This window comes from Aptenodytes patagonicus, chromosome 2 (genome assembly GCF_965638725.1).
Source record: "Aptenodytes patagonicus chromosome 2, bAptPat1.pri.cur, whole genome shotgun sequence".
NCBI classification, from domain to species: Eukaryota; Metazoa; Chordata; class Aves; order Sphenisciformes; family Spheniscidae; genus Aptenodytes; species Aptenodytes patagonicus.
In genome coordinates this window covers 131,592,608-131,614,200 of record NC_134950.1, presented here as the reverse complement: position 1 = coordinate 131,614,200, position 21,593 = coordinate 131,592,608, and the positions used below count along the sequence as shown (strand labels likewise).

The following is a 21,593-nucleotide window of genomic DNA, read 5'->3' as shown; positions in this document are numbered from 1 at the left end:
CATGGAAACTTCACTGCTAAAAAACCCGAAAGGCTGCACAGCTTCTCTTAGAACAAGTGAATACTTCACACAGAATCATCAAGTTAGTGAATACAAACCACAGCAGAAAAATGCTGCAAATTTCAACCCTGTTAGTAGATAGATGAATTTAGGGAGGAGGATGTAAGCATCATCAACGTAGGTCAAAATCGCTGGGTTTTATTTTAAACGTGCTTAAACTCAACGTTTTAACTTAAATATTTAAGAATGATTTTAATCTGTACTTTTTACATCTCTTGCCACCTAAACCTGGTGATCCAAATGTCTAGAATAGCACATTTGGAACACTGAGTTATATTAACATCATACTAACTATAGCAGTTCAATTTCAACAAATTTCTCTGGGTTTTTGCATATCGCTGAATAAATGACTCTGGAATTAGCTTACTTTTCTTGGAGGCATTATATGAGATTATTTCTTAGTCTCCTCCTCTTTGATTTAGTACACCTCTTAAGATAATTTATTAATGTTTTGGATATCTCATTCATCATCCATTATTACTGGTGTCATAAATTAGAGGAATGGAACAAAGCTCTGGACTATACACTTTTTCCATATTCATCAATAAAACAGCCACCTCTGTTAGCAAGCACTGTACAAAAGAAGTTGGTTTATCCACTAGAGTGAGACTGGAAGCACTTTTTTAACTCAAATCCCCAAACAGATATTAGATTTGTAGTATAATATGTTATTAGTGAAGTAAAAATCAGGGCTTCACCTTTAAATATGAAAGGATAGAAACACCTGGTCTGCAAAAGACAAAAGTACATGTCAGAAATTGCTATGTCCTGTAAGTTACTCAGATGAATTAGAAGGCTGATGAATACCAGTCTTGTATGGAAAAAAATTGATTAATCGTTGAAAATGCTGTAATTTTGCCAGCATACTATAGAACAGTAAAAAGGGGAGGAAAGATTCAACTAACAGAAACTTAAATGGCAGCATTTAAGCCTGTGATATTATTTCTCAGAAGACAAGTTACCTAAACTGGTGGTAAGTAAGGTAAGTTCCTTGCCATCCCTTTTGTTGTTTGTTTTTTTTTTAAATTGAGACAAGCTAAACACAGATTTCAGAAAATAACAGTCATTAATGGGAATCCTATCGGTAATAGGTTACATAGCAGTATACTATGCTATATAAAGTACCTGAAGGAAGACAGAATTAATGTTATTATGAGAACGTTAACTACTGATTTAACAAGACCATTATGCCTGCATTAAACTACATCTTTGAATTAAGTTTCAATACCCAAAAATTCACTTTTTGTTATTTTAGGCAAAGACTCAGTTAATATATTTTGTACACATTCACTGTTTACATTCCTTTAACTAAATCTCTCATTAAGGCAAATTAGTATTTTACATGATATAACAGTACTGCAGTCACCTCTTTTCTAAATGTTACATGAAAAAGTTTGAGCCAGGTTTAGTAATTCATTAACAGAATCAGATACAGAAGAATTTAAGTTCTTATCATAAAAGAAAAGGACTCCACAGGTTAGATTTAAATTGGTAAAATGATTCAGATTAGCAACTGTGTATCTAATTTCTACATGGGGAAGAAACAGTTGTTATTTTTTCTTCTTTAGGCATTACAGACTAGGTATTTCGGGCTCCAGTGTGAGCTGAAAACAACAAAATAACTTTTTCCAACCAAATAAAAACTCTCTTCATTGTGCCACCTCTAAATCACAACCCACATTATTTTCCATAAAAAATCTTCACTATCTATAGTAATTGATGATTAACAAAACATACTTGTACCAATGCTTTTTAAAGCTAATTCAACTAAACACATGTATACAACAGATGCATTTTTCCCTTTATTATGTCTAGAATTATTAATGAACCTGATGAACTACGTATGACACTTTCCTATAGTTACAATTGCCAGTGGAATGGAAAATGAAGTATGTGAGCTGCAGCTTTTGTTGAGTCTCCAGTTTGATCGGTGTTTGGCGATGATCATGATACCTGTTATTCAATCTATAAAGGTAGCTTGCAGTCAAAAAGAACCTTGTTGTTACATGACTAAGAATAGGTAGTACCCTCCTTGTACTTAGGTGCATGTGGTTTGAGGATTGACACAAAGTGGAGAAACCAATCCCTCCTCCGCTTGAGAGCAGCCATTTGCGCTCTCACTCTTATCTCTGCTTTACTTTGTATAAAAACGTGCATTGTCAGGGAAACACTGAGATTTACTCTTTTCTCTGTCGATCACGATATTCGCCCATCATGTAGGTCCCCTGAACTCCATCTGTAGGCTCAGTTAACCTCTAATTTCTATAACAGGAAACTTTATTAGACGGGAGGCTATAAGCATGTCACACCCAAAATTTCCAGCAACAGTCTAGGGGGTAACAGGTACAAGATAATTCTCTGGTGCAAAAATGACTATTGAACCTGGTCTCCCATGACCGACGGGAGTGCTCTAGCAACTGAGGCAGTAGCCAAAAAAATAAAGTGTTGGCAATGGCACCACCATTCCGTCCTGCAGTTTTGTTGACTTAGTGTTTCCAAACTATCTGAGATTTTTTTCCTTCCTGGTCTTTTTGTTCACTGAGTGGAAAACTTATGTCTGCATGGAATTGTTCACAGAACCTCAAATCAAGGAACATGCACTGCTGATTTACCTAAGACCAACTCCAATATATTAATCTTAGGATGCATGGAAGAAGGTTTATCTTTCCCTCATCCTAAAGAGATTATTTTCTTACCTAAAACTTTACAACAAAAACCCCAGTGAAGGGTATCCAGAATTATCCAATCTTCATTATTTTCCAGGTAAATAAGCAGGTAACCTGTTCTCTATTCTGAATACATAATTTCACTTGTTAACGACAGATTTCAACATTAATTAATGACTGCGTGGATGTACTGAAAAATCACGGAAATAACATTTTAGCTTACCCCATATGGAATTTGGAATACAAGAGGCAAATTTCCTCAAATAATTATGCCAACGTAACTTTCCTTTAACTCTTGTTACCTAATTATCATAGCTTCCAGGCCTGCTGAAAAATGTCATCAATGAACAATAAATTGCACGGTGAATAGACACCAACCACTGAGAAGTAAACAAAGATAACATTATTTTTTGTTAGAACACAGAATAAAATAAAATAAAATAAAATAAAATAAAATAAAATACCAATGGAATCTTGAATTCAGTAATTTTCTTTTTTTTTTTTTAAACTTATTTTTATTAAAGATTCTGCAAGACACAACGTCCTGTCTTCTTTTTAACATCAGAGATCCAGAAGGCTTCAGATGTTTATATACCTGTTAGACAGGATGAGTACCTGTAGACATTGATTCTTACGGTGGTTTTAAGGGACACCACTGTTACATTCTCTAATCACAGACACTACATGAAATTTAAACCTTTGCTTCTCAGCAGCATCCTATCCCCTAAACCCTGCTGAATACCTATTCTCAGACAGACACATACTTTTAAGCCCCATGTATTAGAACATTCATTCATGTAGTTGATCGGAAGCACACATGGACCTGCAATTACCTAACACATTTATCAGTGGGGGAAAAAAAGGCCAAGCAGGACATTTGAAATCCAGTGACTACAAAGTAGTGGTTAAATGCAGGAGGAGAACCAAGGAGACGATATTCTGAAGCAAGCAGAGAGGTAGCAGTGGAGGGCAGAAGCTGATACCATCAGGACCGAAGATAAACCCCTCCATACGGGGCTGTGATACTCATTTCCCCGACACAATTATTACCACTAGTAAAGCAGTTTATACAGCTACATGATTTAACAACTGTTTAAACCAATACTGTTAAATTCAGAATCCACTAGAAACATACTACAAATTGCCTCAAAGAAACAGGGCTTGTTTACTCCTCATTACAGTGTCAGTGAGTCAAAGAGTTGATCTTAAACAACAAAAGCCTGACAGAAGAAAATGCTGCCAGCTCTGTCAGGCTCCTGGAAGAGAAAGTCAAGGCTCAAATGATTGCGTTGATCTTTGACTGAAACTGTAAAACAAGTCAATTTCTTCAAAGTAAAACATAACACCGCAGCCAACAATAAGGAATCCTTTTGTTTTTTCCACAGAGTGAATTTTTTTATGTCATAACCTCTGGATATTTTTAATCACACTAAAAAGGCGTTAGCAAGGCAAATGTATATGACCCAGGCCCATAAACAACCACGGGCCTCGTTTTCCTGACTAATCTTATTTTTCCTGCTGTCACCTAAATTCCAGTACCAAGACTTCTTATTGATAGGTAATTTAAGGTTTTAAGCAGCTTTTAACCAATGTTTTTTTTTCTTTCACTATCTAAATCTGAACAATTGTTCAGATCTGTTCACTGACTAAACTCCAAAGTATCCATATTTTATTAGTCACATGGAAATTCGATTGCTACCCACTTCAAGATAAAACACCTCACTGACACAGATCAGAATCTAAAATTCATCCTGTTTAAAGACTACCAGCCTTACGATACATTATTTCATCCTCTTAATTCAAATAAAGGTAATTAAAAATACCGTATTTTCTGTTCAGAAGTTATCCTTAGTTATCCTTCCTGAATTCCTGATTCTTAGTGTCACCTCTAATGTCCTACATAATTCTGCCCATCCTTACTTCACAAACAATTCTAATTTAAAAAAAAAGCTTACATTCACTAAATCCCTTTCAATGTATCTTCCAGTGTAATTTTACAGTGTATTTATAAGATTTATGCTGCTAGTCATTAAAAATCAGATTCATCAATGCCTACTTTTTAATTTCAGATTTTTATTTGAAATAAAATTTTAACCCATGCCAAGTAAACTCATGTTAACATACTGCAGACACCATAACCACTACAGAAGAGTAACAGCAGAAATAAACAGTTAATGACTAGAAACAGAGCCAGAAACAATGGATAGACAATAGTTTAACTTAACCGATTGGTGCACATCCTCTTCTTCCCACCTCTCACCTCCAGTAAATTTATCTTGATAATAACTATATTGGTCAGTTCAAGTTTGTTTAGCTGCAGGTCTTTCCATCAATGAAGTGAACAGTGAAGTCACTCAGGGCTTATAAGTAAGTCCAGACCAATTTTTTCTTCCTGGAACAAATCTTAACCATCCAGAAGCCCAGGACTTCAATGTTTGACTTCATGAACTACATGCTTACTCAGCAGCCACCCAGAAAGTAATGCATTATTTCACTTAGCCATACCAGCACTTTATTATCCATTTTACGTAAGAATTCATAACAATAACAAGTGTATTGTTTGACATGCAGCAAAAACATATGGGCAACCAACAGCTATTTCCTCTGACCCCTGTCAGATCAATTAATTTCCATAACAGAGACAAATGCCTTCAGAATAGCAAAGCAAGACAACAGAAGTTCTCTCAAATGCTAGAAAAAGCCAAAGAATGTATGCTGTGAGGAAGTGAATTAGATTTAAAAAATAAACTGCATTGAAGTAATTCTCTATACTACTGTTAAAGCTGTTTTCAGTAACGTACAGCATCATACACAATACTTCACAGTAAACAAATTTCATGAAATCATATGCTTGCCAGAAAGAGATGGCATAGGCTACCTATCCAGAGTGCTTACCATTACAAATATCCATTTCACTTTAACCTTAAATTTACACACACAATGCAAGTAATACTTACTAAAAAAAGAAAATAGCTTAACTAATGAAATCAGTTAAAGTCCAAAATCTAAATATGAAGCCAAGTCAACCATAAATAACAGGAATAATGCCCATGTAAGTTTTATACCCTGTACTTCCCAATCTTCTGTACTTTTACTAATGCAAAATACATCAACTTAGAAAATGCATCCTGAAGTTCTTCAACATTTTTTATTATGAGGGATTACCTTCAGGATCAAAAGAGGTGCACTATGAATACAAATTTCACATGATCTTAAATGTAAAAAGAAATCTGCTGCACCTCTATCTTCTAGTCACATGACAAGATAATGTGAAGATTAGATTATTCAAGGATTACCAAGATAGTTGTGTGTTTAATTATTAGTCTGGGTCACCACTCAAAGCGCTAGTTATTCATTCACCCTCCTTTATTCCACATGCTGGACTAGAGAGTCCTTGAACAAAAATTGTCAATTCACTGACTGTATACCTGATCAAGTGAGTGGGCTGCAGAACTAGAACTAAGATACAAAGTACAAATTCTTAATAAATGCAAGTCTAATTTACTTTTACTTTTGCATATTTCAAAACTTTGTTGTGCTCTCATGGTCCAAGTCTAAGAATGAACCATTTCACTAGCTGTAAGACCAGCTGCCATAACATTGTCTTCATCCACAAATCAGTCACTGAAGGTAGCAATGCCTAACAAGTAGACTTTAGTTTAGTAAATACCAAATGCTTTGGTGACGAGTGGCATCCCGCAGGGGTCCGTATTGGGACTGGTACTGTTTAATATCTTCATCAATGACATAGACAGCGGGATCGAGGGCACCCTCAGCAAGTTTGCAGATGACACCAAGCTGAGTGGTGCGATCAACACGCCAGAGGGACGGGATGCCATCCAGAGGGACCTGGACAAGCTCGAGAAGTGGGCCTGTTGAACCTCATGAGGTTTAACAAGGCCAAGGGCAAGGTCCTGCACCTGGGTCAGGGCAACCCCCGGCATCAATACAGGCTGGGGGATGAAGGGATTGAGAGCAGCCCTGCCGAGAAGGACTTGGGGGTACTGGTGGATGAAAAGCTGGACATGAGCCAGCAATGTGCGCTCGCAGCCCAGAAGGCCAATCATATCCTGGGCTGCATCAAAAGAAGCGTGGCCAGCAGGTCGAGGGAGGTGATTCTGCCCCTCTACTCTGCCCTGGTGAGACCCCACCTGGAGTACTGCGTCCAGCTCTGGAGCCCTCAGCATAAGAAAGACACAGACCTGTTGGAGTGGGTTTGGAAGAGGGTCACAAAAATGAACAGGGGGATGGAACACCTCTCCTATGAAGAAAGGCTGAGAGAGTTGGGGTTGTTCAGCCTGGAGAAGAGAAGGCTTCACGGAGACCTTATTGCAGTCTATCAGTACTTAAAAGGGGCTTATAAAAAAGATGGTGGCAAACTTTTTAGCAGGGCCTGTTGTGACAGGACAAGGGGGAATGGCTTTAAACTAAAGGGGGGCAGATTTAGACTAGATATAAGGAAGAAATTTTTTGCACTGAGGGTGGTGAAACACTGGCACAGGTTGCCCAGAAAGGTGGTGGATGCCCCAGCCCTGGAAACATTCAAGGTCAGGTTGGACGGGGCTCTGAGCAACCTGATCTAGTTGAAGAAGTCCCTGCCCACGGCAGGGGTGTTGGACTAGATGACCTTTAGAGGTCCCTTCTAACCCAAAGTATTCTATGATTCTATGAAATACAGCCCACCTGTAGGACTGTAGGAAATTTCTCATGGACCAAGGCAGCCCTAACAGTGTGGGAGAAGAAAGCCCACATGGTGAGCTGTCACAGAACAGTTTTTCCCAGCTTTTTTCCCATGTATGCACATTTCAACGCTGTTCTAGGAACGGCAGCTGTTTTCTGGCCAGAATGCTCCAGATACCTTCTTAGGATCAACATTCATTGAAAGCAAAGAGATAATTTGCTTGTAATACTATGCATATATATAAGGTTATGTATCCAATTTAGAATTCTAAAATGCTTATATGTATACACAGCACCTTTTACACTGACTACATATTGAAAATCTCCCAGTACCTACTATGGCTTTATGAAAGAGATGTAAATTAAAAAAAACCAAAAACCACCCAAAACAAAACCCAACTCTTTTTTTTTTTTTTTGATTCATTAGAGAATTAAGAGAACAGGTGGTACTTGGAAACGCATTTCATGAACTGTCATAACCAAGACAGACTGGGTGACACAAGCATATATGTCAAGATCCACCACAGCTGAATGGTCAAAGATGCATGACACCATGTACAAGTATTTCAATTAATGAATGAGAAGAGTTTTTCTTAGTCAGTTACACATTATCAATTGGCCTTATACAAGCCTTACTGAACATTAAAAAGTGTGAGGATCAGATGTATAAAAGAAAAATCAAAGCAAAAAAGAATTCAGCTTTGGGCAGAACATGATCAGGGGACATCCAGCGAAACAAAATGAAGGTGATTGTTCTAAGCCACATAGAGGTCATTATTTAAGATTTCCATTGCGCCCATCAACAGACTGGGACTAAATTCACATGTAGCCATTCACATCCAGTACAGTGTTGGGTTTTATTTGCTTATTTTTGGTGACAGACATTTCCTTTTACATTCCCTGCCAAATGTCACCTGGTGGGATTTGACAATGTGTACAAGAGGGCAGACACTGAGCAGCCCCTCATGGTTACCAGCCACTCCTCACCGTATTTCTGCAAAAGGGAATTTCAAATTTAATTGGGCAGAGGGAAACAAAAGTCCAGCTTTAATCTCATCTCATCACTGTTGTTCCCTCTAGACCTAGAACAGATAGATCTCTGCCATTCCATCATCAAGGTGCAGCTGGGTCACTAACAAGGGGCAGTTATTCCAGACTCGATGTCAGATCTTTTCTATTAGAGAGGTCACAAAGAAGTTCTCTTTGAGAAACCAGGTTGGCTGAGGACACAGGGAGTTTGGGGGTTTATTTGTTGTTTTTTTTCTTTCATCACAACAGTAATAAAATAACTAGTCTTTCAAGAACTATTGTAACTTATACATGCCTGTGGATGCAGGAATGCCCAGCAAGGTCTGGCGTGGTCAGATGATCTGTGACCAACTGTCATAGATGACAGAGCTTACAGCAGGGTGTTGAACTTTGAGCTCTGGCTCTAAGACAGTCCACTTCAGAAGCACTAAAGAGGCTCGATGGCAAAGCTAGAGCTCTGAGAGGAAGGTATCAAAGCAAATGTCCGGTGTTGAAGAGAGAGCTTCTCCCTCTGCCTTTCACCTATGCAAGATAACAGATGTCATTTAAGTGTTTTTTCATTTGTTTACATGTACATGTGATTAGAAAGTCTGCTTGCATTTCAATTTCATTTCACTGTCTGTCATCCTTTACCTGTGTCTTCAAGTCAATATATCATAATGGTGGCACAGACTTTGAGAGGAACTGACAGTAAAACATAGCTTCAGCCTCAGAAAAGGCAAACGTCAAATGGAAGTAAAAATACTTTGAAACGTTCTGTAAAGATAGTGAAAGTACAGAAATGTATCTCAAGTTACAGGGAAGAGGTTAGCATATCAGAAGGGACTACATGGAAAGCCATAGTATCCCATGGATTCCATAAACAGGCATAGCAATGAATCATGACAAACCCATTACTAGCTGCTCCAACAGAATTCTGGAATTGACACTTGTTTCGGTTCCTTCAAAACTAAGCAAAATTAACAACAATAAAATTGGCATGGCCATAACGTTTCACCAAGCAAAATTCTTAACTGTAGACAGGAATTAGTCTCAAGTGAAATGGCAGTTAATTTATTGCTGTCAGTTCGGGATACTTTTCAATGATGAAATCATTGCAAACTGTAACTCAGGACTTTGAAAGATAAATTCTCTCATGTTGAAAAAATGAAACTGCTACCCAACCTTCACTTACTCTGAAGTTAACCTGAATAATAATTTTAGAAATTGTCTTGTCAGGGTGTGTAAGAAACATTAGCTGAAATACAATACTAGCAATCTAGAGACTTGCTGGCAACTTGAGTCTTTTTTTTTTAGAGGAGAAAGTACAGATAGTATACCAAGCACATCAGAAAGAGTGTCTGCTTAATGTAACGTACTGCTACAGATAGCTTTCTTTCTAAAGCAAATTGAATATTTGAGAAAAATGAGAAATCCTCAACCACTTTTTCTCTCTCAGTATCAAATACACCTTTGTCACCATTTTCACCACTCAGGTTCATGTGAGTGGTGATCTTCATCTGCTCCTCTTCATCTTCCAGTATATTCAGATCTTATCTGAAACTTTGTTGCTGTTCTTGTTGTTTTTAGTAAGACCTATACATGTAAGAGTCAACCTGCCTATACATCTAAAATTCTCATTTTCCCCGCTTATCCATGCAATCCAACTCGCCTCCCAATCAATCCATGCAGTGCGCAACCTCTAAAATGCTCATCTCACTGGTTGCCAAAGTCTTCAATAACTGTAAAGACAGTCGTCTTTAATGATCAAGCCTCTCATCAGCAATTTCACATTATTCTTTTTGTTTGCATCTTTATCATTGCATACCATTTTACAATAGTCGAAGACAACCTTAGTAAAATCCCTTGTAAAAGTCTATGTCTTCCATTACTCCCACAAATGCAGTTAGCCAATACAATCTGCTTCAATATCTAAAACTGTATCTTTATTGGTAGCGTATTTGTTCTTCCTTGCCCACATTTCTTTTCTAGTGAGCAGTTATGTGGTGCTTAGCTGCCTACTGTGGTTAACCCACAACACTACCTTACAATTATTTCTGTTGCAGCTGGATCTACTCATGGCTTGAAAACACAGAAGCAGAGGAGCTTGACATGCACAAAAATCAGGCAAACAAAACGTTGAGACATACACTGTAAAAAATAAAACATGAAAGAATAATGGCCAGCAAGGGTTCAAGACACATGTTCTGTTTTGTTAGGTTTGATTTTATTCCATTTTTCCAGAAGGTGGAATCTTAGAAGTATGCTAGGTTCTTTCATGCTCAGGAAAGTCCAGGGCTGCAAGCATTAGGGCAGAGTGAGACTGCAGAGAAACAGGTAAGAGAATAAAGAGATGCTCAGTGGTTTTTTTAAAAAAAGAAAAGAAAAAAAAGAAAAAAGGCTATTCAATGCCTTAATAAGCTTTATATTGAAGGTTTTCCTCTTAAACCCACTGGTTTAAGCCCTAGTCACCCACTTCCTATCCGGCCATTCTTCTTTCTCAAGCTCATATGGCTTGAGCTAGATTGATCCATTACTTCTGGAAGGGGATGGTGTGAGTCTGAAGCTTCTGAGCATAATAGAAAATGGGAGATTACCCTGAGTCTTACTGAAAGCTACCTTGAAACACTGGCAAAAGACTGACTATCTGTATTAGGAGGTGTCTAACATGCTCATGGACTAAATGATAAATAACAGCAGCTCTAGAAAATGAAGCACTCCAGTCAACCTACAAAAATTATAGCATGAGTCTATCAACATACTTTTCTCCCAATCTGGAAAAGCTGTTACAAGGAGTAAAATGATGTTCACTCAGCCCACATTTGCCCTCTTCTCAGATAAAATTACTCACAGTGGAAATTATAACCATGACTGATCATACACTATTACTGCAAATTAATGTAAAAGTCTAGTCTCACCCAACAGCTATGAAACAGCAACAGCATGCTCTAATTCTTGGCATATGTCAGTTTTGAATACTGACTTATAGGTAGAACTACATATTTTTCTTCTAATATACAAGAACTTTGAGTTTATCTAAAAACCCTAAAGACCAGAACAAAAATGTATAACATACTAAAAACAAATCAGGACTTTCTCCAACCACTGAGGCTGTAGCGCGCACAGGAATGCTATTAAAGTAACATAGCATCTCAGCTAGATTTGTAACAGCTGATAGTGCCACTTGTTCATTCTGTATGTGTACCTCAATCCATCCCAGTCGTGCACAACGTCAAAGTGGAGATATGTCCAGTGACAGCAGCTGCTACTGTCCTCTGGTCCTCCCCACCCAGTTTCATAAGGACTGAACCTTGCGATGAATGGATTCTGCATTTGTGGGTAAAGGCAGCATAACTGCACCAAGTATATGCCTGACATCACCATCAGATAGGGTTATTAAAAATTAATATTAACCTGTATCTGTCCGATATATGTTTTCATTTCTTCTCAGGCACAGAATTCCTCTCACTTCACCCTAAGAACGTACTTAAGGCTCAAGACAAAAGTCATAAGACACAAAACACTGGGCAGCTTTTCCATCTCCGCAAACTGGAGTTTGACATTTTATCTTGAAGGTGTGTCAAATCAACAAACAACTTCACAGATCAAAGGTGGGAAACAAAAGCAACCAGCAAACTGCTCAGGTCCACATACAGTTCTGAAAAATTTGTAGTATGAAAGGGGCCACAAGCAGCTAGTAATCAGCTGGAAATGGAGAAGGTACATCCTGCCCTACACATATATCATTCCATCTATCCCTTAAACCTCTTTCCAATTCCCTGACTCACAGTCAAGCCTCAACTGTCATCATGCACCTGAATCAAGCAATCTTCAAATCAAGACTCATGGGCAGTATAATAAGTAAGAGTTGGGACCACTGCACAAATCCAAAACCCAAAGTAGCTTTCTACTTCGTGAAACCCACCCTGACTACGGAAGGGAACCTTCTGAAAAAGGGACACTAAAGTTCCAAGTGTAAAATATTTATACTGCCTTACAGTATTTTTCAGAAATGCTATATAGGAACGAATTTTTAATTTGAAAGGAGAACTGCCCATAATGAACTTATTTAAAATAATACACAAAGTACCAACATAAAATTTCAAAGGGCATTTCACGCTGATGTACGTACTTCCCCAGAAAGTTGTGAAGTAAATTCACAAATAAAAAGGTGAAGTTTACCTTCATTCATAAAACGTTCTCATTTCTTCTAATTGGCTGCCTTCTTTGAAAAGCGCATTTGAAAAAAATTTCAACAAGTCCTAACTGTAGCACACACACTCCATCAATCTAAAATGCTAGCTTTTTTATTCCTTTTTTTAGTTTGAGACACTGACTTTTGACTGAACAATATACCACTGATGTGTGCAGAAGAAACCTTTCCACTGATTGGGACATGAGTTTCCTCTGATTACAGGAAGTCAGAAACTTCCTGCTTGTTGCACTTTCCTCTACTTGCGCTCATCCACTGTTCTCTCATCCAGCCACAAAAATTAAATTTACAGGAGTCCAGAATTCTGCATACTTCAAAAGAAAAGAATCTTCTCAATATCATCTGCTACATATTTTCATGAAGCAGGGCAGGGCACAACCAGTATAAGCTTTACGTATAAATATCAATCTACAATGAAAACCAAAGGAGGTGAAATCTTTGGCCTGTTAGCCTTGACTGCTTAATGCACTGTACATAAAGATTATGGGGTAAAACAAACTTTAAAAGATAACATCACAAGCAGCACCAGGTTTAGTTTTCAGTCTACAAAAAATACACACACTTATATAAAAGAATTGCCCAGTTATCTATTTGAATTTATTAACTTTTCCCCAAACTGTGTATATTTATTAGCACCACAGGCATACGTGTAAATGATGTAAATTAAAAATTAGTCAGGCCTAAAGGAGGAAACACTATGCTACTGACTCATGAATAACTGAAAGACAAGCAAGGCTCCCATATATTTTTTTAAATATGTGGTTCCAATAGAAATAACAGGCTGTATATGCTGCAGGTGTTCAAGCCACCATTCTGAAAGTACATATAAGTTTTATAGGAAGCAGGCCATGCAAAACAAGCATGAGTATCATTTGAGAGCCACTCTTCTCACTAAAGAAATTAATAACCCTATCATCCTCCCCAGCACAATTATCAAATAACCTAGCAGATTTACATTGAGAGATGTTTACTTGTATTTGTCGCAGAAGCATTAGTACTATTCTCCTTATACCTACTCTTTCACTCTACTTCTCAAATTTCTTTTTCATAGTCTACTATTTAACATGCTTAAATTACTTTTCATTTCTCCCATTTAACAAACTCATTTAAATTGTGTGATTTATTAAACATTTTACAGTGCGCTCCTGTATTAGCTGTGATGGGATGTTATAAAATCTGGGTTCTAACTGGAGCTTCCCCTTTGAGTTGTTGAATAAGTCACTTCCCTCTCACTGAAAATGATTAATGTTATTTTCATTTATAGATGAAAGGCTCTACAAAACTACTAAATGCTAATCACAAATACTCCAGATAAAGTTTAGTCAAGAAGGTACAAGAAATCAAAGTATCACCTTGACACTGGATCCTCTTACTCAGATTTACAGCGTAGCAAGCATGCTGCTATGAGAACGATTACGAAATAAACATGAAACATACCATTACAGGTTTAAAAGTTTCTACTTTTAAAAGAGGTCAAACTTACATCTGAAAGGTCAGTGGGAACACTGACAAACCCTTTTAAAGCAGAGATGATACAAAAACTAAACATGGTTTAAGAAAATAATCTTAATTTTGAAAGAGAATCTGTTGGGGAAGATCAGAAAATACATCAACAGTTTTCAACTCTGCAACATGTCAAGCTTCAATCAGTAAAATATAGGCAGATCTTCATCCAGATATAAATGTTGCCTTGCTGTGAACAACGGCAGGAAGGAAAAAAAAAAGGTTGGAGGAAAGACTGTGTATATCCACGAGCCACTGGTCACATCCATCAGTGCTAATGGAAAATTTCGGGACCCAGAATACAATCATATTCATCAATACTGTGTGAGATTAATGATGTTTAAAAAAAAAATGTAAGTAAATGGGCGGCATGTTGGCAAATCAAATTTGCTGTGGATGCATCTAAAGTACAGTAGGTAAGAAATAATCATCAGCACTGCTCAAGTAACTACTGAGCTTTAAGCTACTCTTAACAGTTCAGAAAAGAGTGCTGAGCATGACACTGGGAAGGTAAATTATAAATACAACACTGTAAAATTTGTGAAAAGATTACATACTTCCATAGATAATGAAAACACCCACCTATTAAAATTACATATCAACAAGAAAAATACTATGGGGAAGAACACTCAGGATCAGCACTGTAAACCGTTATAAACTGACAAGAATTTGAGGAGCTCAACAGTATGGAGATTATTCCACAATTTGGCATTTTTTTTGTAACTTCCTTTAAAACACCTGCTGTTGGCCACTATAAGTGACAATGTCCTGGATGACAATTCATCTGATGCCAGGTACAATTCTTATGCTAACATCAGAGTGAAGTCTAAATGCTAAAAATGCACTTTTACAATTCTAGAAAGATTCTTTACAACTTTCAACAAGTTCCATACCTTCTCGAAATTCAAGTCTATTCTCAATACACATCACACAGCTATACTTCTTCCCAACAGGAAAGAGAAAAGGCCAGAAGTCCACTTGTGTAAAAGCTAGAGATTAAATAAAAATACCACTTATTATCAAGCAGGCACAATCCAGGTTTCAAGAAACATCATTCAGACATTCGTTACCTGATAGTTCAGAACCAAAGGATATACTGACCATATGTAGGTCTAAGGGTTAAATAAGACAGCTAACTCAGAAGGTGATGCCAGTAGAGGTCTGTTACAGACCATCAGCTCAAACCAGAGAACAGAAGGATTTTTTTTGCAAGCCCGTATTTGTAGTGTGCTGAAAGAAAAATGTCAAACTGAAGTATTTTTAATAATGAACCCTAATATCTCAGGATCTTAAGCAGCCAACAGTAAAAACATCAGTTTTTAAAAATTATTAGCAACAATTTTCTAATAGCATTCACCATAACCAACACGGAGAAATTATCATATATCCCATTATAACAGCTAAAATGAGTAAGTCACTGGATTAGAAATTGGGGATAGTCTAAGAATTACTGGTCATGACCAGATTACATAGCCAGATAGAGATTACTGACATCTATGTAAACATATGATGCACATACACGCTCATATTCCTGAGGTTTCAAAATTTCTGAAGCTGAAAAGAGCTATGAACAAAATTGACTGGGAAGAAAAATCTTAGACAGAAAGACATGAAAATGGAATCTTCCTTAAGAGGGCTTTTATCTATGGTCAGGCAATTCTACAGCTAACAAAGAGGACAATTTTGGGTACAGCTCATCCTAGCTGTTCAAAACCTGATGTTTTTGAAAAAAGAAGCAAGTGTAAGGAAAAAAAAAAAGCAGGATCAACAATGTAGAAAAGGGGAGGCTGGATCACCATCAACATAAATTACAGTTACAGAGTATAGAAACTGAGAGACACAAAACATCCACATATGACACAGACAAGAATGTTAGTAACAAACACCACCTCAACAACAGCAGAGGCCCATGATTAGACAGAGGTGGCACAAGTGTTAAAAATCATAAGGAAAGATGAAAAATAGTCAATAAATACTTTCATTCTGTAGTTGGAAAGATTCAAAATGGTATAATTCTATCACATTATATTGATTTTGTTTCCGACTCATTTGTTAAACAGATGTTTCAGATCAGATGTTAAAAAACATTGAGACAAACATTTTAAATCAGCATACTTGTTAAACTTATCCAAGAGTCCTAGAGTAGTCAACCCAGCAAATCTATGATCTGTTGATGCTCTTTTAAAACTCTGTATTTTAAAATCTGTATCTGTCTTTAAATGCTAGGGACTGCCACCACACAGAGGAGTGAAAACTCAGTGTCAAAGGGACAAATCAAGTTTTAAGGCAGCCTGATATGATAGAGAATTCAGACGAGATAACAAGAACCAGTGAAAGACAGATGCATTCAAATGTATTCAAACAATAATTGCATGCCTTATTTTTAAATAGTGGAAAAGATGAATCACTGAAACAAATCGACCAGAGAAGTAAATGGTAGATTCTCAGTATCTTGATACACTTAAAAAAAAAAAAAGCTTAGCCAACTAGAAGTTCAGAAAAAAAAAAAACATCGAGACAAAAACTGATGCTGTAATACATTTAAGGTGAAATGCTCATGTATTGAGATAGAATTGATCCTCACTCTAATGCACCACTACATGATGCAGTACTAAATGCAAGTCAACTTAAGCAAGCACATGAACTTTTCACATACACACAGCTAGATTAATTAGTAGCGTGGTAATACTGTTCTTTAATAAACGTAAAATAACAATTCGCCAGCCCATTAACAGAACAAAAAGCCCCTCAACTTAAATAGTACAGAAGGAAAATGTTGAGGTTTTTTAAACAGAACACAGGATACCATGATACTGTCGCTCTTCTGCTGCATACAGTTCAACATCAGTGACACGTGATTCTTCCTATTATTTTCAAACGATTTCCAACCAGACTTCAGGTCATGTTATGACTCAGTGCTTTTGAGAAATCTACATCTAATCATTAACAGAGGCAAAATACCCATTTCCATTCTGTTTGGTAATTCATCAACCTTTATCCAAAATATGCTAAATGTTGAATGTTCATCTCCAAGGTTTGGATGCAGTTTGACTAACTGCTCCAGCTTGGCTCTTGCTTCTTATCCCAACTTTCAGAGTACAAACATGGTCAACCATTTCTCCTCAAAGACTGTCACACACAGATTCCCATAACATTCAGAGTAATCATGCTTTTTTCTATTCAATATCAATAAAAAGAATATGAATTATCAGATTATAATGTTATCCAATATGACAGGGACCTCAAACTCTGCACCATTTTCAAGTCCTTTTTTTAAAAGTATTTGATCACAGGAGCTGTGATATCAGGAAAAAAATTGACAATTGGATAACTAATAAAAACATTCTTAAGCAAAACAGACTACAGAAGCAACCTTCCTAAAAACTGGAAATGGTAACAGCTATGCCCCTTCTTTTGGAGGTCAAAAATAGAGTTTAAGCCTCACTAACGTAACAACGAAACACAAGCAAGCAACTCCTTCTATCATGTTTAACAGCCCTCTGCTTCTGAGAGCACAACTCAGCCAAAGATCTGGGTTTTTATAGGCTACAGACTGAATTGCTTTGGGCATTTTACTGGGCTAGAAGAAAAACCACACAAAACCTACAACTTACTTACTACAGAGCAGTGTAGAGTCTAAGTCAAACAGTTTAGATAACATACCACATTTGCACTCTGCAGACATCACTGGCTCCTGATCCAAAATGCTCTTACACATGCTAATCAACAAAGCCTCAAATGGACTAGGAACTGATTATCTTAGAAACTGTCTATCCTCCACAGTTCTCAGCAACAGCTGTTGTCAATTACAGTAGCATACCTAACAGTTTAACATAAAACTCCTAAGGATGGAGCACGAAGTAAACTTTCTAAGACTTCGTCAACAGAATTCCTTTCAGGGCAAAGCGTAAAACAGTTCTTTGCATAGCCCTTCCCCAGTGAATAATGAAGTTATAATAGCAACAACAACGTGGAGATAGCAAAGATGATCTCTACATTAGCGTAAATCACCGGCAGGCAGAGAATGTATAACACATTTCCACCAAATCACATTTTTCTTGCACATTAATATGAGGTACCAAAGTCCAAAAGATGTAAGTGCAAACAGAAAAGAACAACGTTTGAGTAAAGCCAAGCCTGTAATGCAAAGAATGAAAAATGTGAGAGGAATGTTTTCACTTACATTTCTCAAAGGTAAGTGCCGCTCTCGCAGGTGGCACAGTATTTTAAGAAAAGCTCTGAATGATTTCTGTATGACAAGTCAGCTTTGCTAATATTGCAGCAGAAACTGAGAACTATTTGTAAAAAATCAAGTTTGTGGCTTCCTCAGATTTCTGAGAAGGTGAAATGAAGTGAAACATACAAGAATCTCATCAGTTTAATTAATCGTTAAACAAAGCTACCAGTACAAGCCTTATTTAGTCACCTTCCCATCCACAAAGCTGGAGAACAGACTCCTGTCTTCATCTCATTAACAAAAGGATGTCATTATTATCTTCTGAAATGTTCAGTTTTCATAGGAGTTTACCACATCTGTAGTATCTAAATTATGAAGCCAGCATAAAATCTACAGGGAAAAAAATGCACCTTCTTCCCAGTATGCACTTATACGTAAAAATAGTAATTGCTCATGCTCTTGTACTTTTTTATGAACTGAAGTACATTATGTAGGTTCACAGTTCATACAAGGGTAAGCTCCTGTTGTTGGCTCAGACGCAGTTACCAATTTCAAGTAAGAAAATATACAAGTTTAAAAACTCAACAATTTCTTTGGAGTAGGCTGTGTCTAATTCTGTCTTTACCTGATAGTCTGAATGTATTACACAACCTTAATTGTAACGACTCCAGCAATCGCTACTATTATACATATATATACACACACATATGACTTCTAGGGTAACAACATTTAGGCCATACATGGGTCACATGTTAGTAAAAACGAAGTTTGACAACTAGTAATTTACAATTATTTTAACTCAGACAATTATTACATTTACAAAAAAAAGGACTGGTTTCAAAACCAGAAATCATTATCATCCACAAACAATGTATTTTTCTTATTGACCAGTTTTAGATCTTATGGTATTTCAACCCGCAAGCTGCAAATGTAACAGTGGATGATGAATCAGAGAGAGGTGGGATCTAGGATTAACTTAACTGAATGTTTCACGACCCTCAAATTTTTAAAAATATTTTCAATACCAACAATCAGCCCACATTTATTTGGAATACATTTTTGGAAGCTTTAGTTTTCACAGAGGTATTATCAGTAAATAGCTGAATTAGTGTGTGGCAAGTAACAGAACTGACAAATAACAACTTTAATGAAGATTCATTGGTCTGAAAAGAAGTAATTCTCTTATGTGGTGCTTTTAAACCAAGTTTCAGAGTACTTTGTAAGGGAAGGCAAGCAGGAGAGTAAAGCGGTGCATGGATGTGGTAGAGCTGAGTGGCAGAACTAGAGGACTGTTCTTGTCTCCCGAGTCCCATCCCAGTACATTTTGGAACGTGAATTCTTTCACATATTAACTAACAATTTTGTTGTTCGTTAGGTATTCGAAAGCATATATACCACTAAAACAATGTTATGTCAATACGATGGAACAACTATTTCTTACAAGCAGACCATAAAGCCTCCAGGATGCGTAATACCATAGGATACGTAGCTAAACTAAACTACCGATGGGTACAGTACAGCAATCTAAGAGTATAAAACATCTAAAATGTGCTAATTGTAGCCCTTGCACTGAAATCCAGACTTCTACACCACTTGAACTACTGTATCCTAAAGAAAAACAAGTGTGACAGTTAAACATCTACCACTGATGACAATAAACTGGACAGCTAGCACAGACTGAGTCAGATAGGTGAGAACAGGGAGGAAGAGAGGCTCTGGGGCACGAAAAGTGGAGGGAAACCAAGCTTCTTCTAAAAACTCTTTCAAGGCCTGGAGGAAAAAAAAAAAAAATCAGGAAGACCTTAACTTCCCTCTTCAGCCAGCAGGATCACCACCAACAACAATTAAGAAAAAATCCAGAGGGGGAAACCTTGTGACAAATCTGCCTCCTCCTCCCTCCCTGCTTTCACCTCCCAGAAATGAGGCTCTGACTCCAGAGATCCCTGCCGGGGAGCACCTGCCCTCAGCACGCACCGGGCCGAGCACCGGGCCGCCGCTCGCTCCGGCGGACAGCCCCGCGGGAAGGAGCGTGAGGAGGCCGAGGAGCGGCGGCGGCGGCAGCCCGGTGCGCGCAGGCCTCACCGCCCCTGCCAACCCCGCTGCTGCCCACTGACGGCCGGGGGCGGCGGGACCAGGCGCCGCCGCCGGGGAAAGGCCTCGGCGGGGGCCAGGGCGGGGGGCGGCGCACTTTGGCTGCAGGGCGGCCGGCGGGGAGGGGGGAAAGCGGGTTAAGGGGAGCAGATGCTCTGGGGCTGGTTTTACCTGCTGCTGCTGCTGCCTGCAGTGGCATGAAGATCTGGCTCAGCCTCTCTCTCTCTCTCTCTCTCTCCCCTCCCTCCCCGCCTTCCCTCCCTCCTTCCCTCCCTCCCTGCGCGGCACACAGACCCCCGCGCCGGCCCGGCGCCCTGCGAGGGACGCGGGGCAGGGGGAGGCGGTGGGGGAGGCCCGGGAAAGGGAAGGGAAGGGGAAGGGCTCCCCGCTCGCACGCGGGGACGCGCGATAGCACCGCCCCCCCATCCCCCGTCCCTCCCTCCGCGCAGGCGCCGGCCGCGCTGTGAGGCCGCGGCTGCCCACACAGCCCGCGGCGCTGCGCCTGCTCCCTGCGTCCGCCGCCGTTGGTCGGGCGCTGGGCTGGGGGTGCCCGGCGAGTCGGGCGGTCGCGGGGAGTCCGGACGGTAGCGGCCCGCTCGGGCCGGCGAGGCGGCGGAGGGGGAAGGGCGGGGATGGGGCTTCCCTCGGCGCGGGCTGTGGCGTAGCGCAGCTCGGCTGCCGCCTGCTCTTCGCGAGCCCCGGCGGGCAGCAGCAAAAGGGCGCTGGGATTTTTCGAAATCGGGAGTTTTTCCGTTTTTTCGGGGCCATTTACCCTCTGAGGAAGCCCGGGGCGCTTTTATTGACATGAAGCGTACGCAGAGTGCAGTTACCAGTCACGCAAGGCGGGGGTGAGGGGGGAAGCAGCTTAAAATGAGGTAATTTAACGTGAACCCAGTACGCTGCTCCCTGGAAGCGACTGGCCGGGTTCAGACCGCTTGGGAAACTTCGTGGAAGGAGGAAATAGGTGGTGGTGTGAAAAAGGAACTGTGGCAGGCTGCGTTTGCTGGGCCCAGGCTGACCAGGCCCCCCAGGCTGACCAGGCCCCCCCGGCCGAGTCCCCGGCTGGAGCCCTTGGGAGGGCCGGAGGTGCATGCCGGCGTCCCGGCAGCGCTTGTCTTCCTAAGAAATGGAGTAAACCCTCTAAGCACGTTTTTCTACAAACGAGTAGCAGTTCACCTGAGACAAAATACCTGAA

At 39.2% G+C, this 21,593-nt stretch overlaps 1 protein-coding gene across 5 annotated transcripts in view; it reads right to left on the bottom strand.

Moving 5' to 3' along the window:
* The window catches only part of TBC1D5 (TBC1 domain family member 5), a 338,077-nt gene extending 317,416 nt beyond the window's left edge, over window positions 1–20,661 (bottom strand). For 3 of the 5 annotated variants that reach the window (XM_076331219.1, XM_076331224.1, XM_076331223.1), the window contains exon 1: window positions 20,570–20,661. The gene's annotated coding sequence lies outside the window, so the exon portion shown is untranslated. Of the gene's footprint in view, window positions 1–15,023; window positions 15,120–18,313; window positions 18,355–20,569 lie in introns of those variants that run through there. The other 2 variants (XM_076331221.1, XM_076331222.1) reach the window with 2 other exon arrangements.
* Between the last annotated feature and the right edge of the window lie 932 nt (window positions 20,662–21,593).